Source organism: Astatotilapia calliptera, chromosome 3 (genome assembly GCF_900246225.1).
Source record: "Astatotilapia calliptera chromosome 3, fAstCal1.2, whole genome shotgun sequence".
NCBI lineage: Eukaryota > Metazoa > Chordata > Actinopteri > Cichliformes > Cichlidae > Astatotilapia > Astatotilapia calliptera.
The window spans coordinates 11,674,157-11,691,549 of NC_039304.1; the positions used below are offsets into that span (position 1 = coordinate 11,674,157).

Sequence of the window (17,393 nt, forward strand, 5' to 3'; positions counted from 1 at the left end):
AAAGAGCTGGTCCTCTTTATCGGTGTGCTATCAATGGTCATGAGTACCATTCACACAGAGTTGGGGAATGGCTGCAATCACAGCATTGTAAGATGGTGACAGATATACCCTTAGGCCTCCTCCTCGATTCAGAGATGGTCTTTCCCTTTTCACGTAAATGGCCTCCTTGACTCTGCGCTCAAACCAGCGTTCCTCCCTGTCCAGGATGTTACATCCTCATCATTGAAAGAGTGTCCACTGGCCTGTAGGTGTGAATAGACTGCAGAGTCCTGGCCTGACCAGGTAGCTCTCCTGTGTTGTGCCATCCGCTTCGCCAGAGGTTGTTTGGTTTCCCCGATGTATAAATCATGGCAATCCTCCTGGCACTTAACAGTGCACACTATATTACTCTGCTTGGGTTGGGGACATGCAAATCTTTGACATAGTGTTTGGGGTTTAAAAGCCACAGAGACGCGTTGTTTAGAAAAAATATGTCTCAGCTGTTCCGATACTCCTGACACGTACAGGATAAGCCAGCAGTTGTCCTTCTCTCCTGGATCACCTGGAGCTTTCTTTAGGTGCCTTCCCAGCTTTGACAAATATCCAGCTGGGATAACCACATTTACTCAGAGCATTAATATGACAATTTGTAAATTAACGATCATAAAACTGACCTCATAGCCCGCTGTTTGTCAGTGGTGCTAGTTTAAGTCATTATGCAAATGTACTGTTTACAGGGTCAAGGAAACCTGCAGTCAGCTGAGACTGAAGAAGTCACTTAGTAGAATTTCTTCGACTGAAAACGCCACGTCCAGATGAACAGAATAATTTTTAGGGATTTCCTTACCTGGATGACTGAGCATGAATCAAGACAATAAAAAGTGATGTTTTTTTTGTTATTTTGTCCTAATTTTTTTTCTTAAAAACCTTTCAAGATACACATTTTGAAGTTGATAGAATAGAATAGAGCCTTTATTATCCAATTGAAGAGAAATTTCGGTGTTACCGAGCTCTTACAGCAAGGGAAAATAAAATATAAAAGGAAGACACAAGGTGGTCCTATAAACATAAGCAACTGAAGATGCTCCATTTGGATTTACACACCGGGAAAAACATTATATTCTATTTTTTTTATGTATTTATTAATTTTGTGATGGCATCTCAAGGTCACCAGTCGTAATCATCCACTGGCTGAATCTGATGCTAACCCTGGATGAAGAGACGTTGATGAACACACACTCACAAAAACACAACTCAATGTCATGTTCAGAAACCAGTTTGAGATGATTTGAGTTTGTAGCATGTTGTGTTATCCTGCTGGAAGCTGTCATCAGGAGATGAATACACCGTAGGATGGAGATGGTCAGCAAGAATACTCGGGTGAGCTGTGGTGTTTAAATTGTGCTTATTTGGTACTAAGGTGTCCAAAGTGTGGCAAGAACTTATCCCCCAACGCGTTACACCAGCAGCCTGAACAAGGCAGGATGGATTCATGCTTTCAAGCTGTTTACTGCAGACTCTACCATCTGAATGTTGCAGCAGAAACTGAGACTCATTCAAACAGGCAGTATTTGTGCATTTTTCTCCCATTTTGGTCAGCCTGGGTGAACTGTAGCCTCAGTTTTTTTGGGCTGACAGGAGTGGCGCCTGGTGTGTTCTTATGCTGCTGCCTCCAGGTTTGATATGCTGTGATTTAAGAGATGCTCTTGTGCAAACCTAGGCTGTAATGGCTGATTAGTTTAGTTGCTGTTGCCTTCTTATTAGCTTGAATCAGCATTTGTGTAGCAACAAAGCATTTTCACGCAGAGAACCACGGCTTGTTGAATATGTTCTCTTTTTGCTATTTCCCCTCTCTTTCAGTCTATCCTGTATGAACAGCTGCTGAAAAACAAAACCTGCCACCTGGAACCAACGACGACGCCCTAAACTCACTTAAATCACCTTTTTTTAACCACTAACCACTTTTTACATTCAAGGTATGCAGAAGAGCATCTCTGAATGCACAGCACGTTAAACCTTCACGCTGATGTGCCATGTTAATGAGCTCAGATCGTCTCAAAGTGGTTTCTTCAACATGACAGTGAGTTTGTACCCCAATGGCCTCCACAGTCACCAGAGTCAGTCTCAATCCAGTAGAGCACCTTTGGGATGTGGTGATACAGGAGATTCATATTGTGGGTGCACAGCTAACAAATCTGCAGCAACTGTGTGATGCTGTCATGTCAATGTGGAGCAAAGTGTCTCATTAATGTTTTCAACAGCTTGTTGAATCTGTGCCATGGAGAATTAAAACAGTTCTAAAGCCAAAAAAAGATCCAACTCAGCACTGATGTAGCCGGGTGGGCTACTCGCGCCTCCCTCTCTCTCTCTCTCTCTCTCTCTATTTCTCTCTCTCTCTCTCGCTTGCTTTACCGCCCTCGCTCTCTCCTGCGCTCGCTCTCTTGGCTGCGCAACTCGGTTAATTGGGAACCCACATGCATATTGATTGCAGGGTGGCGTCAGTCCGTATAAAGTTAAGCCGGTGTTCTCCTGGATTATTCCTCACATGCGTTTGGCGCAAAGCAGCAGTAAATGCTGGCGGACCGCGACGGATTGATCAGCAAGCGAGTAGACCCTATGACAGCTATAGGTAAGCTCTCGCTTAACCTCCGAGTACCGAAATTTGTATTAATGTAGTTTTGCGGCCCTGTTGTAGCGCGGCCGTTTCTGTTTGAGGGTGTAAGCCTTCCAGTTTGGTGTGCGTGTGTGATTTCTTTTATTAAAGATTGAAGGTTTAGTTTTTATGATATGTAGCGAGCCTGACGCTCAGAGTCCTTTTACTCTTTTAAACGTATTGCTCTGGTTTATTTCAGTGAACAGAGGACGTGCCAGTGTCCCTGGGCCCTCAGGTGGTGGGTCGTTTTCACACTTTCCTTTGTACAGCACTGGGTGGGCTGTAGTGATTTTCTTGTGTGATTTTTCTTTTGGGTCCACAGCTGCTGGTAAGTCCAAGTTCCATGATTGTTTTTAACTTTAGGACACTGTCAACAACGACGCTACATTTTGTTTTCTAATATTTCATCTATTTTCACTATAAACAAAATTATTGATATTGGAGCCAACCTGCGTCGGTGTGCGTCCTTGAATCTGTGCGGCCTCTCTTATTCATTTAATCTATTTTTCTTAAAAATGAATTTCCTGCGGGTGAAATTCCCCTTGGTGGCGTCGTCATTTTATTACAATTTCTTTTATAACCCCGGCGACCACTTGGTCACACTAATGAAGTGGCAGCAGGGCTCTGAGTATGTTGTTCACTCAATAGCAGGAAAATTGAGAGAGAGAGAGAGAGAGAGAGAGAGAGAGAGAGAGAGAGAGAGAGAGAGAGACACACAAACCAAAAATGGGATTTACGAAAAATGATAATTAAAAACACGGAAATGTAAAATAATTAATCATACATGTTTATAAAATGATAACAAAGTAACAAGTTGTTGCCGATAATTATTTTTTTTATTCTATATGCATTTAATTGAGAGCTTCTTTCTGTTGCTTCCTTATTTTCTTAAGTGATTTAGGATAAGTTGAACAACGATGAAGTGTTTCATCTATCAGTTGGATTATAGGACTTGGACTTGGTATTTCCTGAGCCAAATTGGAGTCGAGAAGAGGAAGGGCCCTGCCTCCATGCGACAGCGGAGAACGTGAACTTGCGTGCCTGAAGGCCCTGCCTCCATGGGCAGGGCCTTCACTCCGCCCTGGCAGGTATAAAACGCACAGGCACACACAGAAACACTTCACTTCTTACACCGGCTCAGGCAAACGCTTATAAGGTAAGATTTACAAACTTTTGATTTCAAATACAAACACTTGAAGGTAGTGTGAGTGCGCCACGCCGCGCTCTGAACAGTGCGGAACAGTGCCCCGCGGAACAGTGCGCCGCGGCGCCGCGGCGCGGAACAGTGCCCCTCGGAGGCACGGAGCCCCCTTGGAGTAACAGTGCCCCTCGGAGGCACGGAGCCCCCTCGGAGTAACAGTGCACCTCGGAGGCGCGGTGCACCCTCTGAGGCATAGTTCCCCTCCGAGGCGAGGACGCGCAGTGCCCCTCGGAGGCACAGTGCCCCGCGGAGGCACAGTGCGCCGCGGCGCCTTGGAGGCACAGTTTTCACGCGGAGTCGCGGAGGCACAGTGCGCCTCGGAGGCGCTGTGCCCCCTCGGAGGCGCGGTGCCCCGCGGAGGCGCGGATCCCCCTCGGAGGCGCGGTGTCCCCTCGGAGGCATAGTGCCCCGCGGAGGCGCTGACGCGCCGTGCCCCTCGGAGACGAGGACGCGCAGTGCCCCTCGGAGGCACAGTGCCCCGCGGAGGCACAGTGCGCCGCGGCGCCTTGGAGGCACAGTTTTCACGCGGAGTCGCGGAGGCACAGTGCGCCTCGGAGGCGCGGAGCCCCCTCGGAGGCGCGGTACCCCCTCGGAGGCGCGGTGTCCCCTCGGAGGCGCGGTGCCCCGCGGAGGCGCGGAGGCGCGGAGCACCATCGGAGGCGCGGTGCCTCTCGGAGGCGCGGTGCCCCCTCGGAGGCACAGTGCCCGGCGGAGGCGCGGAGGCGCAGTGCCCCTCGGAGCCACAGTGCCCCTCGGAGGCACAGTGCCCCGCGGAGGCGCTGACGCGCAGTGCCCCTCGGAGGCGCGGAGGCGCAGTGCCCCTCGGAGGCACAGTGCCCCGCGGAGGCGCGGAGGCACGGTGCCCCGCAGAGGCGCGGTGCCCCCTCGGAGGCGCGGTGCCCCCTCGGAGGCGTGGTGCCCCGCGGAGGGGCGGAGGCAGGATGCCCCGCGGAGGCGCGGAGCCTCGGAGCCGCGGAGGCACGGTGCCCCGCGGAGGCGCTTTATAATGCAGGCAGTTTCACTGCAGTTGATACTTGAAATGAAGGATCAGGACATAATTATCTTCTTCAGTTTACAAAGTTAAGTAACTTAAAGATAAAATGTACCAGTTCTTAATTTTGGTTGATCCATTAGCTGCTCCAAGTTTCAGTTTTACTCGTTTAAAAGTACTACAGTGTTTTGTTTTGGGGTTTTTTTGGACGCGTCTGCAGTTGTCGTGTTTGTGACTTATGATTTGCTCTTGTTTCTGACAGACTTGAAGCTACAATGGATGGAGACGGTGAAAAAGCCGCTCGGGCAGAGCTGTGTGCCCTGCACCTGAGATCCTTTCAGTTGCATCTCATTTACGACCAGGCTGACGGACTGGCTGCGATCCTTTACTATGACAGAGAGAAACTTTGCGAAATATTCCTCCAGACAATCACGATGGTGTTCTTCAGGAACTGGATTCACAGGCCCGAGTGACCAAGACCATCAGTGACTTGCCCTTATACAGAGAGGAGCTGGGAACCTCTGAAGGGCCTCCAGCATCCAACAGTGCCTGCACAGATTGAACATTGTTGATGTTGTGTAAACTTCAATAATGAATTAATCAGAATCAGAATACTTTATTGATCCCTGGGGGAAATTAATTAAAATAAATAATTAAAATGTACTTTCCTTCTTATTATTCCATACATTCATTTAACCAACACATTTGTTATATTGATGACTGCTATTCAAGGGCTGATCACCGCTACTAACGTCCCTGGATGGACTGACAACATCCGAACAATGACAGCAGGTCTCATGACTGAGGGCTTGGACCAACTGCAATATATATTCATTTTTAGAATTTATATTTTGTGTTAACTGCAGTTTGGCTCAAAGTGTTAATGCTATCTTCTTTTAATAAACAACACTGCCATATGCAAAACTAGGGGTGGCAAGAGATTATGTTAGAGACAGTGGCATCGTTAGGCCTATTTTGGGGGTGCTGAAGCCTCCCTAAAATATTCTTAAGCCCCCCTAAATAATTTGCTGTTTGGGTTTGTTTTTTTTGTTTTCTTTTTTCTTTTTTTTACAGAACTTGCAGACAAATTCAATATAAAGATGCAGGAATATGAGTTTAAAGAAATAATAATATAAACCTGTCGCTATTCACATAAATATGATCATAACTCGGTTGGTCCCTTTCACTTTACACTGTTAAGGTAGCGTCAGTGCTTCGTTATCCAATCCGTTCCAGTTGTTCACAGGGGACATCCACATGACTGAAAATCCAGTCCTCGTTTCACTGCTACTTTACACTCCGCTCGTATACACCTGCGGACACACTAGCGTACATGCGGCAAACAGCAAGAAATCGTGGATATACGCAAGTTTTTCAAGAAAGTAAGTCTTCATCACTGGCTGGTAGTAACAATTAGTTAGCTCCAGCTAACAGCAGAGAGTCCCATGTAAATAATGAACCAGGTGCTCCCCAATTTGATAAATAAAAACCTGGCTAGCGCACTAAGTTAAATTGTTAGCACAATGTTAATTTCTGTCACTCGTTTTAGCTCTGAAAAATCGAGCTGAGCTCATTCAGGTATGGTCATCATCAGTGGAAATAATAATAATCACTCCATCCCCATTAACCTGTAGGAGTCAGGGCAGAGGAGCACAGAGAGGCAGAGGGGAGAGACGTCTGCTGGAGAGGTGAGTCAAAGGATGGAGTCATTTGTGATGCAGACAGTCTGATTAGAATTTTATGGGACTCAATATGGATATGAAATATGAAACATTTCAGTCACGGTACAACATGTAAGACCTGTTTAACTTGAGCTTTTATTTAGGAGAGTCAAGGTTAGAAAGTGGAGAGAGCAAAGAGAGAGATATGTATATAAGTCAAATTAGCCTGACTCACATATTTTTGAGGGTTCTATTTTAATTTTACTTCAATTCAAGTAATTTAGTAATTTTTTCAGGGCTTTAAATTGCAACCATTTTAGTCACATGCGTGCTCAAAATATAATGTTTGTAACATCAAAATATTTGGGAGCAACAAATTACTGTGGAGCGTGAGCAGAAGTCATGATATTAGCAATTTACATTACAATTCAGTATGTTTTAATGTATCTTGAAGGGTGAGGCAGAAGGGGAGGCTGAGGGAGAAAAAGGTCAACAGGCAAGTTCAAGTCAGAGAGAGCAAGGAGAGACAGAGGAGCTGCAGCAAATGGATGGAGAGGCAGAGGAAGATCCAGTTATTACAGAGAGAGGAGAGCAAACAGGCCAAGAGAGGGAAAATGATGAAGCAGCTGCAGCAACTCATTCTACTCCAGGGTTTGATTTAGGTGACAAAGACACAGGGCCCAGACAGGTGAAGCTGAAGAGCTATCCACATGATACTTTTGGTACACAGAAGCGAGCATTTAACCACAGCTGGTTTGAAAAGCACAACTGGTTAGAATATTCAGTCAACCAGAGTGCAGCTTTCTGCTTCCCATGTAGAGTGTTTGGCAAAAACATCAAACATGATAGTTTGGTCAGTAGCGGTTGCAAGAACTGGAAGAAAGCTTTAGTCATCTTTGGCAAGCATGAGATGGCTCAAACACATAAGGACAGTGTTGTTACATGGAAAAGCTACCAGGGAACTAGCAAACAGGGAAACGTTGCACAGGTGATAGCAACTGCAAATGTGAGTGAGATAGTCGAAAGAAGAGAGTATCTCAGACGAATTGTTGCAGTCACCTCTGTGTTAGGGAGACAGGGACTCCCTTTTCGTGGCCATGATGAAGGTGAAGACAGCCCAAACAGAGGGGATTTTCTTGCGTGCATGGAGCTTTTGAAGGAGTTTGATGCTTTTCTTCAAAAACATAATCCCCCATCAAATGCACAGTATATCTCGCCAACATCCCAGAATGACCTGATTGACTGTTGTGCCCAGGAAGTTACTAGTGTCATTGTATCTGAAATGACAAAGTCTAAAGTCTATTCCATCATGGCAGATGAGGCAAGGGATGAAAAGGCAGAGCAGTTAGCTGTTTGTGTCAGGTACGTGTCAGAGGGGGCAGTGAAGGAGCGTTTCCTTGCACTAGCAGAGATAAAATCATTTAATGCCCAGTCCATTGCAAATGAGATTCAGCAGCAGATCCAAAACTATGGTCTTGCAGAGCTTAAGTGTGTAGCACAAACATATGATGGTGCAGCCGTTATGAGTGGCTCCACCGGAGGTGTACAAGCACATTTTAGAAGGCTCCATCCTGAGGCTATATATGTGCATTGTTATGCTCATCAACTCAACCTGGTTTTGTGCAATACTTGCAAGGCTGTCCCAGAGGCTGTGGAGCTTTTCAGCTTGTTGGAGTGTGTGTATTCTTTCTTCAGCACCTCCCTAGTCAATCATCATAAGTTCATGGAGACTCAGGCAAAGCTTGGATTGACAAAAACTGAGCTTGTGCAACTTTCAAACACTCGCTGGGCATGTCAGTTGCGATCAATCAGTGCAGTTCTTGAGACATTGCCTGCCATTTTGGAGTGCCTATCTGCAATTGGATCCCCCATAGCTGTTGGTCTCAGAGCAAAGCTCTACAAGTTCTCAGCAGTCTATGCACTACTGATGTTTTAGTCTATTCTGTCGGTAACCAAAGGACTCCACAAATTCCTGCAGAAAGAGACTTTAGACCTGGCAGAAGCTTTCATCTGCAAACAAGCTGTGTGTGACACACTTGAGGGCAAACACTCAGATGCATTTGCTACAGAGCTGTATGAGAAAACCAAGGCCCTGTGTAACACCCACAGTATCCCTGAACCAGGTGCCAAGACAAGGCACAAACAGAGGGAAATGGAGGATTTTGTCCTGGAGGCAACTGTGGGTTCACGCACTGAATTGAACAACTCAGACACATTGAAAAGAGAGTTACTTTTCCCTTGTGTGGATCGGATGGTTGGCGAGCTTGATCAAAGATTTTGCAGTGTAGATGCAGGGCTGCTAAAAGGCGTCCAGGCATGCAGTCCTAAATCTGAGAACTTCTTGAGTGAACCACACTTGAATGAACTTGCAAAGCACTACAGACTTGACCTGAAAAAAGAGGAGGTTCTGGTGGCCAGAAACTTTCTTACCAAAACACAGAGGCTGGATGTACACCCAAAAATATGTTGTCTGTGTACAACCTCCTTGATTCAGACATGTTTCCCTCTCTGAGGGCAACCATCCAAGTTGCCCTAACAGTGCCTGTCAGCAGCTGCTCGTGCGAAAGGTCCTTTAGTGCACTGCGTCGGCTGCACTGCGTCGGCTGCACTCCTGGCTGCGTCAAACAATGGGTCAGAAAAGACTTCGCAGTCTTGCAGTCATGTCTATTGAAAAAGACACGCTTCAGCATCTGAGTCACAACAGAGTGATTGACCGATTTGCCACTCTTAAAAACAGACGTCATTCTTTGATGCTTCCACCCACCAAGTAACTGGTGATTGCAGCCAGAAAAATGTACTTTTTTATTTTCAGTTTTTTTCTTGTTATTGATGCGGCAAACACATTTCCTCTGTTTTCTTGTTGTACTGTATTATAAAGCAGACTGAAATAAAACAATAGATCTATTGGTGGCCTAGGATGTTTAATCTGTCCAAAAAAGTAGGAAAACAATTTCTCAGTCTTTGTTTTCTGTTTGTGAAATTTTGTGCTCATTCACTACGTTCGTTCATATCGTGTGTGTATCTCTTGGGGGTTAAGCCCCCCCCCCCCCCTGTCCTTAAAACCTAGTGACGCCCCTGCTATCAACTTCAAAATGTGTGTTTTGAAAGGTTTTTTAAGAAAAAAAATTAGGACAACATAGCAAAAAACCCCATCACTTTTTATTGTCTTCATTCATGCTCAGTCATCCAGGTAAGGAAATCCCTAAAACTGATTCTGTTCATCTGGACGTGGCGTTTTCAGTCGAAGAAATTCTACTACCGGTAAGTGACTTCTTCAGTCTCAGCTGACTGCAGGTTTCCTGAGCCTTTTAACAGTACATTTGCATAATGACTTAAACTAGCTTCACTGACAAACAGCGGGCTATGAGGTCAGTTTTATGATCGTTAATTTTTATATTAATGCTTTGAGTAAATGTGGTTATCCCAGCTGGATATTTGTCAAAGCTGGGAAGGCACCTAAAGAAAGCTCCAGGTGATCCAGGAGAGAAGGACAACTGCTGCCTTATCCTGTACGTGTCAGGAGTATCGGAACAGCTGAGACATATTTTTTCTAAACAACGCGTCTCTGTGGCTTTTAAACCCCAAACACTATGTCAAAGATTGGCAGGTCCCCAACCCAAGCAGAGTAATATAGTGTACACTGTTAAGCGCCAGGAGGATTGCCATGATTTATACATCAGAGAAACCAAAACACCTCTGGCGAAGCGGATGGCACAACACAGGAGAGCTACCTGGTCAGGCCAGGACTCTGCAGTCTATTCACACCTACAGGCCAGTGGACACTCTTTCAGTGATGAGGATGTAACATCCTGGACAGGGAGGAACGCTGGTTTGAGCGCAGAGTCAAGGAGGCCATTTACGTGAAAAGGGAAAGACCATCTCTGAATCGAGGAGGAGGCCTAAGGGTATATCTGTCACCATCTTACAATGCTGTGATTGCAGCCATTCCCCAACTCTGTGTGAATGGTACTCATGACCATTGATAGCACACCGATAAAGAGGACCAGCTCTGTCCTGGACAGTCCCATAGACTGCAAAGAGATGGTGGGTGAGAGGAGGATGTTAGCCAAGCTGACATCTATTATGAACAACAGCTTGGCTACCAGGTTGTCTATTATGAGCCTGCAGAGGCCCTGAGCAGCTCTGTTACAGGACAGAGGACTAAACTGCAGCAGCTAGACTGTACAATATACACGTAATCAGGGCTGTGCAGAGATGTCCGATGAGGAAGGTGCTTAAAGGAGCACACAGGACCAGGCTGAACAAAAACAACCCACATTAATCAAGAATCTAATATAAAATCGTATCATACTATATCACTGTCATCAGGTGGGAACAATGCAAAGCAAATGTAGCCTATGTTTTACCTGATGGTTACAATGTTGCTGCTGCTCCTGCTGCTGATAGTGCTGCAGGGCAGGGCTGTGCTGATCTGAGAAAGTAGACATTCAAAAGTCCATAGGAGACACTGTATCTGATTAAACAAGTGTTATGAGATAATAATTATAAAATGACAGCACTTGGAATCATGAGGCAAGAGATTAATAAAACTGTGGGAAATAAACTACGGTCTGTCTGTGACTCACTCTTCTTCCTCCATCTCCTCATCTCATCTACACACTGGGTTTGTCTCAGTAGAGGAGCTTTTTCTAGATCCTGGCAGCTCCCAGAGATGGTACAAAGTTTTTGTCACGGTTCTGGGTCCGTTGGACCCAGTATTTTGAGTTTATTATATTTCGGTTTAATTCTGCTTCATGGATTGTTTTCTTATTCTCGTAGTGATGATGATTATTATTAGTTTCTTGTTTCTGTTTATCCGTGCTTAAGGATTTGTTCTCGGTTATATCTCACGTTTAGTTTAGTTTAGGTTCCATGTGTCGTTCTCTGTCTGTCTGTCTCTCAGTGTCAAGTCTGCGTGCTTGTTTAGTAATTCATGTTTCCTGTTTTATTGTGAAAGTCTTTGTCTTATGTTAGTGTGTGCAGCTTGGTTCCCCCCGTCTCGTTAACCCCGATCTCTCCCAGCTGTGTCTCCCTCCTGTTCCCCATTCCCTGATTCCCACCCTGTGTATATTAGCCCTGTGTTTTCCTGTGCTCAGTGTTGTACCGTCAGATTATGCCTGTGTGTTTTTTGGTTTCTGTATTCACGGCACTTCACGTTTGGTTTTCATGTCAGCAATAAAGCTGAGGTTTTGATTTACAATTCTGTGTTCCAGTCCTGCGCTTGGATCCTCCTCTCTGCCTGCCCACACACAGAACCCTGACAGAACGACGCGACCAGTAATGGATCCAGCGGACTCACGCTTCGCCTTTGAGGGAGAGAATCTCGCGCTCCTTTGGGATTACTGTTGGAGGGTAGTCCACGCCGCGAGCCCCTACAAGAGGCAGCTGGAGGTAGTATTTTTTTGATAATTTTTTTGTCGTCCACTGCCTCCACTGTCAGTTTTCTAAAAATAAATGGACTCAAACAAATAATAACAGCTCTAAGAGCGAGGTTAAGTTTTGAACTGTTTGGCATGGGTGGCCCAGGGAAAGAGGATTCAATTGTTCTCCTGGAGGCCCTCGCCACTTGGTACTCTCAACGACAGCAGCATTTTTTTTACCAAGGTTTATCGCTAAATCGTTTGATCCATCCTTGAAAAAGAAATGCAACCCTCGCCATCATCACCCAACCACACTTCCATTCTCTCCTGTAGTACGGACTGGTGCAGTTTTCATTTCCACACCCTCGGCTCAGTTAGCTGATCAGCAGCCACCCTCGGCTCAGTTAGTTGATATAGCTGTTTCTTTAAAACCGTGTGTGGCTGGCTGTGTCTTTGAAACCTTACATAAAAGGAGCAGGTGCTAATTTTTATTTATTGATTCACTTGTAATTTTTACAGCTTGGGAAAACTAAAAACTGCATATTTAGTTATTGTTATAAATCTTTTTAATGGAACCCTCTGCTCCTTGCCAATTCCGGTCGGAGTCCGGGAAATGCAAATGGGCGACAAATTCAAATCTTTACACCCTTTGTTCCGAAACTTCATTTAAGATAAAAGACATTTTTATTTGTGGTTTAATGTATGCAAATATTTTTTCTGTGGCACTGCTGCTGCAATAAATCCTGCACGTTGAGTCTATTAGGTTTCGCTCTACCATCTACATTCATACGTGTGTGTGTGTGTGTGTGGGTGTGTGTGGTTTCCTACAAACCACAGCGTTAAACCCGAGTTTAACCCACAGGTTTTGACGATAGAGAGGAAAACGAATGCGAAAAAACCCTGCCTGCTTCTTATTTTGCTTCTTCAGACACACACAGACAGACAGAGAGAGAGACTGGCTGCCCAGCCCCCTTCAGAAAGAAGCCACTTTCTCTGAAGCTTTGTCCACAATTCACAAATAATTGTTGATCTTTGGTGCTTTGTATTTAATTTTAAAAAACTATACCGTGAACATGGGTTTAATAGTGCTCTGCACTAGAGGGTTAATTATTCTGAGAACTACACATTAACATCCATTAGTTTTTCCCAAATTTATATTAGAAGTAAACTTTCATATTTTTGACGTTTTTTAATCGCCTATTTTTGGCGCAGATGCGCATTAAAGCTGGAAAAGATGACAAAGAACATTTTATTACATTTTATTAGCCTATTGGCGACTTCTTCAGGTTCTAGAACAAAAATTGGTGCATGGATTAATAAAATGAAAGATAACTGATGTGTGTTTTTATAATATTCATTTATGGGATTAAAAATACAAATAGGTCTACAAAGATACAAACTCCAACTGCCCATGTCATATTGAGGTAAGGCGGCTGGTTTCTCCATGTAAGCTCAGGCTTTGACGATCTCGGTCACACACTGCTATGCTTGCGATCCCCATTCTGGATGACCGCCGTCAGGACTCTTCTGAAGAATACGACAGCAAGCCTCTGTGTCCCTCTGTACAGCATGGCAACAAGCCCGTCAGTCTGGTCGTAGTAGAGATGCAGGTGAAAGGAGCGCAGCTGCAGGACACACAGCTGTGCCCGAGCGGCTCCTTCACCGTCTCCATCCATTACGGCTTCAAACCCTGCAGAAAGAAAACAAATCACAGATGAGTCAAAGATCACATAAAAACTTTCTTCATCCCAAACAATGAACGCTCCTGATTTTATAATAACCCAAACCCCTTTGACAAGTTCGCAAGTGTGATTAAAGACTGAGAGCCCGAGGAGTAACGTTTGTCCTAGTCCCAGTCTAATGATCAAGTCTCTCTGCTGAACTATCAACACTGAAATAACTTCCAAGAAAACTTCCCACCTTCAAAAGCGCACACGGCAGCTGACTCAGTGAAACAAATAAACGTTAAAGGGAACTTGGGAAAGCTAAAAGGGCTCAAGTTTGCCAAAAGTGGGAACAATGAACTTAAGTCGCTTACCTTTATTAACAATGCTGAAGATAATGATCCTTTTCTTATTTTCTTCTGTTTCAGCCTTTAGAAGCGGGGCCAAAGTTTGTCTTCTTGCCCTTCTTCCTTGTCAACGTATAAACGGCATAATATTCTGATATGAGTCGTCGGTAAGTTATCGCACTTAGTGCACAATTGTGCATCGTAAGAAAGGGGATGAGTATGTGAGACCTGTCAGTGTCTCTCCCCTTAGAGAGAGACGAGTCTTGCACACTCTCTTACTTACCTCTTAGCTCTCAGACCCCTCTTACTGTGCAATGTGGGGATGTATTACTGGGCTTAAACCCGGGTTGTTTTTTCAGAAGCCCGGGGTCTTTGGGAGTGTAAGATGCCCGACTGACAACTGTATAAGACAAAAACTACACACAATATTCAAAGCACATAGCGCACAGTCCTTAATTCCCCCTAATTTTGGTATGATCCGAGCTCAGGCACTTGGCGACTGAGCATTAGGCGTGTGAGCGAGGGCGAAGAAGTGCAGCCGGGCAGACAGAGGAGAGCTTGATTTTGACCAGGTACCAAAGCAAATCATTCGTACTGTACAAATAATGTAAATATGACGGTGTATCACAGAAGATATCAAACTGATCACTTGACCCATATTACGTTAATTGCTCTTCGAGTGAATCAACAAATGGCGAAATGAAAAACCGAACAACAACAACGCTGTTTCTTTAGAGTCTTGGCTTACATGTGTGTTTATTTCATATTTTCAGTTGTTAAAATAACATCTACCTGAGAAAAGGGGAGAAAAGAGAGCAAAGATCGAACAATGCGTGCAAGGAGTTTCCCCTCGCTCATATGCGGAAGTGCTGTGCTCAGTCACCTAGTGCCTGAGACTGCGGTCAAGTCGTTCCAGTAGTCATATTAGAATATTATGCCGTTGACGAAATATACGTTGACAGGGAAGAAGGACAAGAAGACAATCTTTGGTCCCGCTTCTAAAAGCTGAAACAGAAGAAAATAAGAAAAGGATCATTATCTTCATCTGCATTATTAATAAAGGTAAGCGACTTTGTTTCGACTCATTGTTTCTACTTTTGCTGTTTTTTTTCCTCTCTAAGTTCCTTTCAATGTTTAGTCGTTGCAGTGAATCTCTGTGCCAAACTTGGCATTTGTGTATGGACAGCAAAGGAAGAATTTCATTGCACAGAGAAATGCCATTTCTTCTACATGACAATAAACACTTTGAATCTTGAATCTTTAAGGCAGTTGACTCGCAGCATGTAGACTCACAGTTTCAACATTGGTTTTCAAAGCTTGTTCATAATGATTGTGTTAACAGATTTTTCCAAATTTCAAAAAAAAAACATCTTTAAAAGAATCAGCTCAATACCAGTAAAGACTGGATTTTAGTTTCAAAATGTATATAAAGTTTGAAACTCAAATCTTACGAAACCTGGTTCCTTCCAGCGCATTCCTTGACAGGCTGCGAGGCCAGCTCCTTTGAACTCCGGCTAGCTGCTCTCACAAGCAAACATTCGCACATAAAAGCCTTGGATAACCCGATAACCGGTGCAGATTTATAAAGACTGTTATTGTTGTGAATCAGCAGCTATCAAACAGAGCTCTGATAAGTTACAGCGTTTAACGAGTAGTTGCTGCAGCTGACTCATTTGTTCTTCCTTCTGACAGACTTGAAGCTGAAATGGATGGACACGGTGAAGTTGCCACTCCGCTGTATGTCCTGCGTGTTGGTTAGTCGTTTCGTTACCACCTCGTCTACGACGAGACTGATGGACTGGCTGTGATACTTTATGGTGACAGAGAGAAGCTTGCTGCGATATTCCTGCAGAGGATGGTGACGGAGTTCTTCAGGAACTGGATTCACAGGCCTGAGTGACCAAGACCATCAGTGACCTGTGTTCGCACAGCCTCCACGCAGAGCTGGGAACCGGGGGCCTTCAGCATCCAGCAGTGCCTTCACAGATTAAACATTGTTGATGTTGTTTAAAGTTCGATAATGAGTTCATTAAAATAATTAAAGGTTACCTTTCTTTGTTATTATTCCACACATTGATTTTTAACCTGCACAGAGTCCTTCAACAGAGCTCTTAGATTTTCAAAAGCTGTATCTATCAGTGAGTGAGTGATGGCGAAGCCAGATTTGAATGACCAAAATAACCAAATTTGATAATAAAATAATATTGATATGTGATAAAACAAAACTAATTATCTGCCAATAAGTTGGTTTAGTGTAGTTTTGCGGCCCTGTTGTAGCGCGGCCGTTTCTGTTTAATTCCAGCGTTGCAGAGAGAGGTGCTCGTTATCTCCACCAAAGCGCCTCCGGTCCTGGGGTAAGCCGTTAGAACTGCTTTTATTAGCATTCACAGCTACAAGAGGCTAAGGTTACATTTATCCTTTGTTTTAGGGTTTGATTGCTGCCTTCACCTCTCCGTGGCAAATCGCCTAACCTTAATTGGAGAATCAAGACGCCTGCCTAGTCGGTTTGAGGGCTCCTGCTCGGTGGAGCTGCTCTCTTGTCTTGTCTCGTCTTTTTGGTGTCATCTTTTATTTTTGTGGAATTGTTTTTATTAAGTGGGCTAACCTTTTTCTGGTGCGCCTGGTTTTATTATATTCTGGATTGTTGCTTGTATCCACGCCTCGGTGATCGGGCTGGAGCGATCCTCTGCCCGCGTGTCGTGCTGGGAACTTGAAACCGCCTCAGTTGCCGATCTCAGCCTGTGGGGAGCCAGACTGGCTTGTGATCAAGGCCTGAACTATTGCCACTAGCACGAGTTGTAGTTTGATTTGTGGGATGTAAGCCTTCCAGTTTGGTGTGCATGTGTGATTTCTTTTATTAAAGCTATTAAAGATTGAAGTTTTAGTTTTTATGATATGTAGCGAGCCTGACGCTCAGAGTCCTTTTACTCTTTTAACGTAGGGGAGACCGGGGATAGTTGTAACATTTTTGACATTTTTGTCTGTAATTTGGAGCTCGTTTAAGGTAGTGGATTCAAAATGTAATCCAAAGTATTTACATGTCTCGGCTATTAAATAGTGCAGCTATTTTCTCTGCAGCACAATTACCCATTGCATGGTATGGCCTCAAACACAAAGAGTGAAATGTTACAATTAACCCCATAGTCCGGGTTAGTTGTAATATATCCTGGGGTGAAATGTAACACAATGAAATAAGGGTACTGACAAAATATTAATATGTAATCTTTGTTTATTCAACACATGAATGCACTTAGAGCCATTTATGTAGCTATGTGTGTGTGTGACAGAATGCAGAAATCTAGCTTTTGAACATATTCCAACCCCCCAAAAAAGACAAATTATGGAATTTTCTGCAACTGAATATTTCATTCATTTTGGTTGGTCTTCCTTGAGTTTGGCCTCATTGGCTCAGTGGGCATTATAACCTACAACTCTTGCACCAATTTTGAACATAACAATGAAGCTGAAAAAATGTAGTTGTTCACCAGCATCGCAATTCCATTACTTTTTATCCTGGCTTACCTTGGTGTGGTTTGC

The 17,393-nt window shown here is 44.4% G+C and overlaps 1 long non-coding RNA gene across 3 annotated transcripts; it reads left to right on the plus strand.

Annotated features, from left to right (window-relative positions):
* Positions 1–11,587: 11,587 nt before the first annotated feature.
* LOC113018621 (uncharacterized) lies at positions 11,588–15,904 on the plus strand. Of its 3 annotated transcripts, none has more exons than XR_003271820.1 (3): positions 11,588–11,604; positions 11,699–11,876; positions 15,549–15,904. It is a non-coding gene; the product is annotated as an uncharacterized LOC113018621 (long non-coding RNA). The 3 variants fall into 3 exon arrangements; XR_003271821.1 differs by lacking the exons at positions 11,588–11,604; positions 11,699–11,876 and adding exons at positions 14,341–14,428; positions 14,630–14,918; XR_003271819.1 differs by having other exon boundaries at positions 11,596–11,876.
* The last annotated feature ends 1,489 nt before the right edge of the window (positions 15,905–17,393 follow it).